The sequence below is a fragment of the Tamandua tetradactyla genome, chromosome X (genome assembly GCF_023851605.1).
Source record: "Tamandua tetradactyla isolate mTamTet1 chromosome X, mTamTet1.pri, whole genome shotgun sequence".
In the NCBI taxonomy this organism is placed as follows: Eukaryota; Metazoa; Chordata; class Mammalia; order Pilosa; family Myrmecophagidae; genus Tamandua; species Tamandua tetradactyla.
The window spans coordinates 126,867,905-126,878,636 of record NC_135353.1 but is presented as its reverse complement, the minus strand read 5'-3'; the positions used below and the strand labels follow the sequence as shown (position 1 = coordinate 126,878,636).

Sequence of the window (10,732 nt, the reverse complement as noted above, 5' to 3'; positions counted from 1 at the left end):
GTAAGACATTTTAAAATTATCCAACACAAGAGGTTTATCTTTCTTTTTAGACATATCCCTATTTTTTCAATCCTAAAATACATGATTATATTACTTCATATTGTTTGTATGGTGTATCCTTCTTATGCTTCAGATTTTTTAAAAAAGTAAAATAGGCAAATCTTTACAGAAAAAGTATAAGGCTATCTTTGGGAGCCCATTTTTCTACCTTCCACAGTGGTAAACATAAAAGACAATTTTCTGATTATTTAAATAACTTTAAAAGATACTTGAGGGCGGGCTGTGCTGGCTCAGCAGGCAGAGTTCTCACCTGCCATGCCGGAGACCAGGGTTCAACTCCCAGTACCTGCCCATGGAAAAGGGAAAAAAAAGATACTTGACCACTTAAAACAATAATAACCACAATATAAGGAGGGGTTTAAAACATGCAAAAGTGAAATATATGACAACGATAGCACAAAGATCTGGAGGGAAGAAATGTCAGTACAATGTTGGAAGGTTCTAATGCTCACATGAAGTCATATAATATCCTTTGAAGGTAAATTATAAGTACAAGGTATCCAATTTTACCTAATGAAAGAAATGTACATCTTTGTGCATTTCTTTTGTTTATATAAATTTAGGTTTCTATTGTCACCAGAGAAAGGCCATGGATTCTTTTGCTCAATGCACTCAATCACCAATTCCTGAGACACCAGAATTTCAAAGAGAGAAAGTGTTTATTTCTAGGTATGTAGCAGGAGAGCATATGGCCTAGCGGCCTAAAATCTGTCTCCCCTAAATGCAGTAATTTGGATAGTTTTATTAGAGAAAAGATGGGCAGGGTTTGGGATAATGCGCACAGTGGCCGTAGATGATATAATTAGAGGTGATCTAATTACTGAGCATATGCAGATTGATTACATGCTTGCTCACAAAATATGTGCAGGAAAATGGCAGGATGAGGTATAGGGGATTTACAGATTAAAGTCTGAGCTACTGAGTATATCAGATGGGCCAAATTTGGTTTGATCCAGTCTCAGTTATCAAGATAATTTTGGATTTGGGGTGGTTTAGATCTGGGCTGAACCAAAACTCTTCATTAGCAAACATCAGGGGCTGTCATTAGTGATTACAAGACTCTAATGTTAAAAAACTGGATAATTGGGTAGAAAGGAATGTTAGTCACAAGGTTTCTACAATCAAAGGGAGAGAAGATAAGGGCTATACAATCATTATCAGAGATCAAGGCAAATGGATTAAAATTTAGAGATTTCAGGAATTTCCCTCTGTCTACTCAAATATATCAGAAAGCAAAAACGAATATCTATATAATGATTCAGTAATCGAAATCATCCCTTAAATCCTGTTTTCTCTGTTACACTATTGTGCTGGTTTGAAAGGATTTATGTACCCTAGACAAGCCATCTTTTAATCTAAATAAACTTGTGGGAGCAGTGGTTTCTTCTAATCCCTATTCAGTACTATAGGTTTGAAACTTGATTAGGTTATCTCCACGGAGATGTGACTCAATCAATTGTGGGTATTAAACTTGATCAGATGGAGAGACATGTCTCCACCCATTCTACATGAGTCTTGATTAGTTTACTGGAATCCTATAAAAGAAGAAGTAATTTGGAGAAAGCTTCAGAACGCTGCAGAACCACAAAGCAGAGAGTCCACCAGCCAGCTACTTTGGAATATGAAAAAGGAAAATACCTTCTGGGGAGCTTCAGGAAGCAAGAGGCCTGGAGAGAAAGCCAGCAAATGCTGCCATGTTCTCCATGTGCCCTTCCAGTTGAAAGAGAAATGCTGAGTGCCATTGGCCTTTGTGAACCAAGGTATCTTTTCCTGGATGCCTTAGATTGGACATTTCCATAGACTTTTTTTTTTTTTCCACATGGGCAGGCACCGGGAATCAAACCTGAGTCTCCAGCATGGTAGGTGAGAACTCTGCCTGCTGAGCCACCATGGCCCACCCTCTATAGACTTGTTTTAATTGGGACATTTTTTCAGCCTTAGAACTGTAAATTAGCAACTTATTAAACTTACTAAATTCCCCTTTTTAAAAGCCATTCTGTTTCTGGTATATTGCATTCCGGCAGCTAGCAAACTAGAACAACTATCAACAAAGGGAAGTTGTAAGGTCAAAGAACATGTATATATTCAACTTAACTGGATATTGCCAAAGTGGCTGTATACATTTACATTTTCATTCACAATAAATGAAAATCTGGTTTAATCATGCCCTTAACTTGGTGTTGTCAGACTGTTCAATTTGTGTCAATCTCAAGGGTATGAATGTGATGTCTCATTTTAAATTACATATTAAGCATCTTTTCATATGTTTATAGACTATCCCAGTTTTCCTCACCTGTGAAAGGCCTATTGCCATATTTTGTTTATCTTTTTCCTTGGATTTATGGGAGTTCTTTATATATTTTGATCCTCATCCTTAGTCAGTTATATAAGTTATAAATAACTTTATCTTATTCTCTGACTTGTTTTTTTTACTTTGCTTATGGAAGCTTTTTTAAAACTGAGGTGAAATTCACGTAACATATAAATAACCATTTTGAAGTGAACAGTTCAGTGACATTTAGTGCATTCACAATATTGTGCCTCTATCTATTTCCAAAACATTCTTACCACCCCAATAGGAAACCTGTGCAGGTTTGAAAGTTTTATGTACTCCAGAAAAGCTATGTTTTAATCCTGATCCAATCTTGTGAAAGCAGCCGTTTCTTTGAATCCTGATTCAATACTGTAGGTTGGAATCTTTTGATTATATTATTTCCACTGAGACACACCAATTGTGTGTGTCACCTTTTCATTATATGGAGATGTGACTCTGCCCATTCAAGGTGGGTCTTGTGTCATTTACTGGAATCCTTTAAAAGAGGAAATATATTGGAGAGAGTCAGAAATGACAGCACCAACAGAAACTTCAGAGCAGAGCTGACACAGATGCTGATACATGGAGAACAGAGACACAGATGTTTGGAAATAATTGGAGCCCAGCTGATGTTGCCATGAGATATTAGGCAAGCCAGAACCTGGAGAGAGCAGTGGGAAGCCAAGAGATGAAAGCCAGCCCTGGAGAAGCAAAGTGAGAAACCCCCACAGGAGCAGAGGCTGAAAACAATGGAGCCCAGAAGGGACCAGTAGGTGCCAGCTGTGTGACTTCCCAGCTGACAGAAGTGTACTAGATGCATTTGCCTTCCTTGAATTAAGGTATCTTTTCCTAGATACCTTAGTTTGGACATTTTCATAGGCTTAGAACTATAAACTTGTAAATTATTAAATTCCATTTGTAAAAGCCATTCCATTTCTGGTATATTGCATTCTAGCAACTTACAAACTAATACAAAACCTTACACCAAAGCAATTGCTCTTCATTCCCACTTCTTTCAAGCTCCTGGCAACCACCAGTTTTTATTCTCTCTATGGATTTACCTATTTTGTATATTTCATAGAAATGGAATCACAATATATGACCTTTTGTGTCTGGCTTCTTTCATTTAATATGTTTTCCAGTTTGATCCTATGGTATCTTGTTGGTATATATTAATTTTTTAAAATTTTAATGTAATTAAATTTATCAATTTTTTTCTTTTGATGATTTGCATTTCTTTTTCATGTCTTGCTGAAGAAACCTTACATTTTCTTTTTAAAATTTTGAAGGTTTTTTTTTTCCAGGCCAAGATGGTGGCTTACCAATGTGCATGTTTTAGTTTGTCCTCCAGAACAACTACCAAATAACCTCCAGAAACAATACAGAACAGCTCCTGGGGCTACATCAGTGACTGGAAACACAGTGTATCCCAGTCTGGACCAGCTGGACTGGCTGCGAGTCCCCCCAGAACCGTGAGTTCCCCAAGCCACAGTTGCCGGTGCCCCTCCCCAACAGGCTGCTTCCCAGGGGGGAAAGGAAAGGGACTTTACCAGCAACAGGGGCTAAGCACAACCAAATGCCAATTGTGGAATTAATTAACAAATTCTGACTACTAAAAATAGGCCCTCAGCTCAGGTGAACCTGGTCAAAGTGGAGGTTGTTCATTTTTGCCCCAGTGCCAAGGGGGCAGGACTGACAGAAAAAAAAAAAAAGGAAGCAGAGCTTTTTGTGGCTGTGCTTCTACAAAGGCTTGACTGCCTTTGGATACTTCTCAGGCTGCAACTGCCCCAGGCATAGGCAGAAACAAGCTTGTTTGAGGGCTGGTCTGGAGCCTGTGCCTTCCCCAGGGGAGGGGTGAAACCCAACTCAGGTGGAATCCCTCCCCCAAGGAATTCAGACCCCAGGGCTTGGAAATTTGAAGCCATTAAAACCAGCCCGTAACCTCTCCTCTGTCTCCACCATGCCCCCAGCAGGGAGAGTCTGCAAAAGTTAAAGATAAAGCATCATCTTATGGTGGTGGGACCTGCAGGAAGACAAGCACCACATACTGGACAAAATATGAAAAACAAAGCCCAGAGACTTCACAGAAAAGTCTGTCAACCTGCTGGGTCTCACTCTCAGGGAAAACTGATGCAGGTGACTCTTTCCTCTTGATAAGACGCCAGTTTGGTCTGGGAAAATCTGGCTGAGGTCTATAATACCTACACAGACCCTCCTAGGGGGAAAAAGGCACAATACAAGCAGGGCAAGAAACAAGAAAACAAGAACTGAAACATTCTCCTCTGTTAAACAAAACCTAAGCTAGAGGTCCAGAAAAAGCTGAACTGAATGTCAAAGAACAGAGAGAGAACAAATTCATCCAGCAATAAAACCTTAGATGAAAGAAGTGAAAGCAGTCTCCAGAATAAACTAATTAAGGTAATTAAATGCCTAGACACCAGCAAAAATAACAAATCACACTACGAAAGTTGAAGATATGGCCCACTCAAAGGAACAAACCAACAGTTCAAATGGAGCTGAAACAATTAATTTAGAATATACGAACAGACACGAAAACCTCATCAAAAACTAAATCAATGAATTGAGGGAGGATATGAAGAAGGCAAGGAATGAACAAAAAGAAGAAATTGAAAGTCTGAAAAAACAAATTACAGAACTTATGGGAATGAAGGCACAGTAGAAGAGATAAAAAAACAATGGAAACCTACAATGGTAGATTTTGAGAGGCAGAACATAGGATTAGTGAACTGGAGGACAGAACATCTGAAACCTGACAAGAAAAAGAAAATATAGGGGAAAAATGGAAAAATATGAGCAGGGTCTCTGGGAATTGAAGGACAATATGAAGCACATGAATATATGTGTTGTGGGTGTCCCAGAAGGAGAAGAGAAGGGAAAAGGAGGAGAAAAACTAATGGAGGAAATTATCACTGAAAATTTCCCAACCCTTATGAAAGACTTAAAATTACAGATCTAAGAAGTGCAGCATACGCCAAAGAGAAAAATCCAAATAGACATACTACAAGACATTTACTAATCAGAATGTCGGAGTTCAAAGAGAAAGAGAGAATCTTGAAAGCAGCGAGAGAAAAGCAATCCATTACATACAAGGGAAGCCCAATAAGACTATGCGTAGATCTCTCAGCAGAAACCATGGAGGCGAGAAGACAATGGGATGATATATTTAAATTATCAAAAGAGAAAAACTGCCAACCAAGAATTCTACATCCAGCAAAATTGTCCTTCAAAAATGAGGGAGAAATTAAAACATCTTCAGACAAAAAAATCACTGAGAGAATTTGTGACCAAGAGACCAGCTCTGCAAGAAATACTAAAGGGATCACTAGAGACAGACATGAAGGCAGAAGATAGAGGTGTGGGGAAGAGTGTAGAAAGGAAGACTATGAGGAAAGGTAAAAAGAAGGAAAATTAGAAGGACATATAAAAGCCAAAAGACAAAATGGTAGAGGAGGGTACTGCCCACGCAGTAATAACACTGAATGTTGATGGATTAAGCTCCCCAATCGGGGGACATGGACTGGCAGAATGGATTAGGGATCGGGACCCATCTATATGCTGTCTCTACTCAAAGAACATGAGGGCAAGGACACAAACGGACATTTGCACACCAATGTTTATAGCAGCATTATTTACAATTACCAAGAGATGGAAACAGCCAAAATGTCCATCAACAGATGGGTGGCTAAACAAACTGTGGTATATATATATGATGGAATATTATGCAGCTGTAAGAATAAAGTTATGAAGTATGTAACAACATGGATGGACCTTAAGGACATTATGCTGAGTGAGATTAGCCAGAAACAAAAGGACAAATACTGTATGGCCTCACTGATATGAATTGACATTACTGAATAAACTTGGAGATATTCGTTGGTAACAGAGACCATCAGAAGATAGAAATAGGGTAAGATATTGGGTAATTGGAGCTGAAGGGATGCAGATTGTGCAACAGGACTGAATATAAAAAGTCAGAAATGGACAGCACAATACTACCTAACTGTAATATAATTATGTTCAAACAGTGAATGAAGCTGCATGTGGGAATGATAGAGGGAGGAGGGCTGGGGGCACAAATGAAATCAGAAGGAAAGATAAGATGATAGAGATTGAGATGGTATAACCTAAGATTGCCTAGAGTGTATAATGACAGTGACTAAATGTACAAATTAAAAAAATGTTTTTTCATGAGGAAGAACAAAGGAATGTCATTACTGCAGGGTACTGAAAATAGATGGTAATTAATATCTTAAAATTTCAACATATGTGTGAGACTAAAGCAAAAAATGTTTATTTAGTACAAAATTTATATTTTGACTAGTGCATTTCCTAATATAACTTATGTAGATAGCTTGGTTGAACAACATAAGTACATGGAACCTTGGGTAGGACATGAGATTTTGTTGGTTTGTCCAGAGTGATGCCCCAATGAATCCCAGAATGATATGATCAATGAGCAGAAAAGTATTTGCAAAGTCCCCTTTAGGGAATGGTGAGAACAGAGGAAAATTCAACCTCCCCAAGTTGAATTCTTGATATTCTCACAAGCAGTGTGGACAACCAAAGCTATAGGCTGAGCCCCCAGTCTTGGGGTTTGTTCATATGAAACTTAACCCCACAAAGGATAGGTCAAGCCTACTTAAAATTAGGCCTAAGAGTCACCCCCAAGAGAACCTCTTTTGTTGCTCAGATGTGGCCTCTCTCTCCAGCCAACACAACAAGCAAACACACACCCTCCCCCTCTCTGCGTGGGACATGACTCCCAGGGGTGTGGACCTTCCTGGCAACGTGGGACAGAAATCCTCGAATTAGCTGGGACTCAGCATCAAGGGATTGAGAAAAACCCTAGAATGAGCTGAGACCCAGCATCAAGGGATTGAGAAAACTTCCTCGACCAAAAGGGGGAAGAGTGAAATGAGACAAACTGTCAATGGCTGAGAGATTCCAAACAGAGTCAAGAGGTTATCCTGGAGTTTATTCTTACACATTAAGTAGATATCACCTTGTTATTCAAGATGTAATGGAGAAGCTGGAGGGAACTGCCTGAAAATGTAGAGCTGTGTTCCAGTAGCCATGTTTCTTGAAGATGATTGAATAATGATATAGCTTTCACAGTGAGACTCTGTGATTGTGAAAACCTTGTGTCTGATGCTCCTTTTAGCTACTATATCAACAGAAGAGTAGAATATATGGAATAAAAAGAAATAATAGGGGGAACAAATGTTAAAATAAATTTAGTTTGAAATGCTAGTGATCAATTAAAGGTAGGAGTAAGGGGTATGGTATGTATAATTTTTTTTTCTGTTTTAGTTTTATTTTTCTGTTGTCTTTTATTTCTTTTTCTGAACTGATGCAAATATTCTAAGATATGATCATAATGATGAATATGCAACTATGTGATGATGTTGTGAATTACTGATTATATATGTAGAATGGAATGATCACATATTAAGAATGTTTGGGTTTCTTTCCTGTAATTTTTTTTTAAAATTAATAAAAAAATAAATAAAAATTTTGAATGGTTTCTTCTCACATTTTTTTAAGAGGGACTAGTTCTTTATTTCAAAAGGAAATTGTTCCAATTTTCCGTATCAAAACAGTTGCATTAGTAGTTTCTCTTTCTCCCAAACTGCCCCCCAAAGGAGAGTATATTTTAAGCCAATAAACCTCAGTATGCACACTTAGACCTCAGAGCACCTCACCAAAAAGGTGGAACTGGGTGGGGAAAAGAATTGTAAAAGATCAGAATACTGCCAGCCCAGACTGTAAAGATGGAGTGGCCAGTGCTCCCCAACCCCAAGGAAGCAAAGCTTCAAAATAATGTAATATTTTTTTAAAGTTTTGTATATAAGGTATTCGAAATTTCTCCAGCACTGGCTGATAAAAAGCATGAAATGGCACTTTTAGACATGGCAGGTTCAGGCCCAGAAAAGGGTGATGAGATGTTTCATTTGGCTAAACCTGTGGCAAAAACATAATTTTATTTTCTTTCCTTTTTAAAAAAGAGGCAAGAGAGTACATCAGTGGCCACCGCAACATAAGGAACACATGATTCATTCTGTAGCAGTTGGAATGGGTTAGAGAAAGGACCAGAAAAAGATTCGGTCTCGGAGGTCTCATCATATTAATTTGGTCATTTCTGATGAGAAAAAAATAAAAATAATAAATTTGCCTGAAGCTAAAAACCCCAATGGTTCTTCTTTTTTGTTTTTGTTTGTTTGTTTGTTTTTAAGCTAACTTCTAGAATCACCTTTTCTGGTTTAGCTGGTGCTTTGAATGGAGCAATGAGGTTTCCCTCAGTGGAGCCTTCCCTGGGCTATGTTCAGTTCTCAGTGAGGCAGGCCCATACCTCTTTTCCTCCTCTTTGGAGAGAGCAATATGTTATTAAGCTGAAAAGTTACCTTTCAAAAATGAGATAGGGATTAGATTGTTGCTTCAGAGCTATAGAATTATTTGGAATGTTTTATAAATGGTTGCTACAACCACAAAAAGGGGCACAATTACAAAATGTATACATCACCAACATGCTTCTAAAGAAACTTGCACTGTGCTCACATTTCCTTAAATATTGTTCCCAGAGGTGCTCAGCCCCTAGCCCAGCTGCCGTCTCTGGGAGAAGTAGGGAGAGTTTGGGGGAAAAGACACCATGGGGCCAGGGGTAGGTAGGTGGATGGGTGTGGGGGTATGTGGTGAGAAGAGAAAGCAGCCTTCCAGTTAAAGATCAGCCTTCAGTTTAAAGATCAGCTTTGGGCAGGCTAGCCTCAGGAGGAGTCAGGGTGGAAGGGAGTAGCAGTGGCAGGGTAGAACTGAGGTGCTTTACATCTCATTCAGGTCAAACAGAGTCTGGTCCAGCATTCTCTGTGTACAGAGGTGCTCCTCTTTGGTGCATTTCAGTTTATCTTCCAAATCATTAATTGTCTTTCCCAGCTTGGCTACCAGTTTCTCAGCAAACTCGACTTGGATCTCTACCACCTTGAGTATATCAGTAAGAATCTTTACCTCTTCTTCATACTTGTCTTCTTTTTCAGACTACTTTTCTTCAGCAGCACTCAGACTCTTCAAGTTCTGGTCCGTCAGTTTGATCTGCTCATCCATCTCTTGACAACAGGACTCTGCCAGCTTAGCTTGTTCCTCAGTGTGTTCCAAGTCCCCTTCAATAATCAGCAATTTAGGAGCTACCTCTTCTTACTTCCCATTTGCCTCTTCTGTGATGTGTTTAGCTTCTTTGAGTTGGATTTCCTGGAGTTCCATCTTTTCTTCATCTTTTAAAGCCCGATTTTCAATAACCTTCATACCTCTTTTGCTCTCATCAGCAGCTTTCTCTGCTTCCTCCAGCTTCTGCAGGGCAGTGACCAGGTACCACTGAGTATGGCCTAGCTCTTCTTCAACCAGCTGGATCTGGTTCAAGGAGACCACCTCAGCCTCAGCCTGTTCCCAGGCCCGCCTTTCTCCCTCCGCTTCCTGCTGGAGGCCCTCAGCTCTCTCTCTTCATAAGTCTATTGCTGTAGAACCTGGATCTTGTGCTTCACAGCCTCAATAGTGGTGATCCTGGCCATGGTGCCCACCCAACAACTGCTTGAATTTGGCTTCCTGCTTCTCACCCTTACTTCCTGCTCTACCCTGAAATACTGGAGTTTCTTCTTACATTTAAGCCTTTAATTCACCTGGATTTCATTTATGTTTAAGGATCAAATAATTTTTTATTTTCAGTTGGACAACCAGTTGCCCCAGGCCATTTTTCCCTGTCAATTAATAATGGCACCTCTGCAAGACATCAAATTTCCATAGTTTGGGCCTGTTTCTGAATTTATATCCAGTCATAACTATTTATCTATCTTTGAACTATTATCACACTGATTTATTTTACTATAGTTTTGTAACAAGTCAATTCTCACCTTGCTCTTCAAGAGAGTCTTGAGTATTCTATAAAATTTTTGCACCTTATAGACAGGGTATTTTTTTTAATTATAAGTGAGATTGGCACTAACTTGCTTAAAACACATCAATCAGCTCCCATGACACTTAGAAAAAGTGTCTAAATTCCTTATCCCATCCCACAAAACCCTCTGTGATCTGTCCCTGATATCTTTCATCTTGTACCTTTATTCTTTCACATGAGTTTTAGAATTGGGTCATCAAGTTCCTAGAAAGTTCATGACTAGTTTTTTTTTGGTACCAAAGTACTTTATTTGAAGGAATGGTACAAATGAAACAACTTGGTGGGTGTTGATACAACTTATAGAAAAGGCAAAGGTAAACCCAACATGCACACACTGTCGTGGTGACCACAGAAGTCACCCCGTGACTCTGGGGAAGACAGCATAAGGCTTAACTCTC

General features: G+C 39.1%; 1 pseudogene; it reads right to left on the bottom strand.

The window, feature by feature from the left end:
* Positions 1-9,211: 9,211 nt before the first annotated feature.
* LOC143670135 (tropomyosin-1-like) lies at positions 9,212-9,951 on the bottom strand (annotated as a pseudogene).
* Between the last annotated feature and the right edge of the window lie 781 nt (positions 9,952-10,732).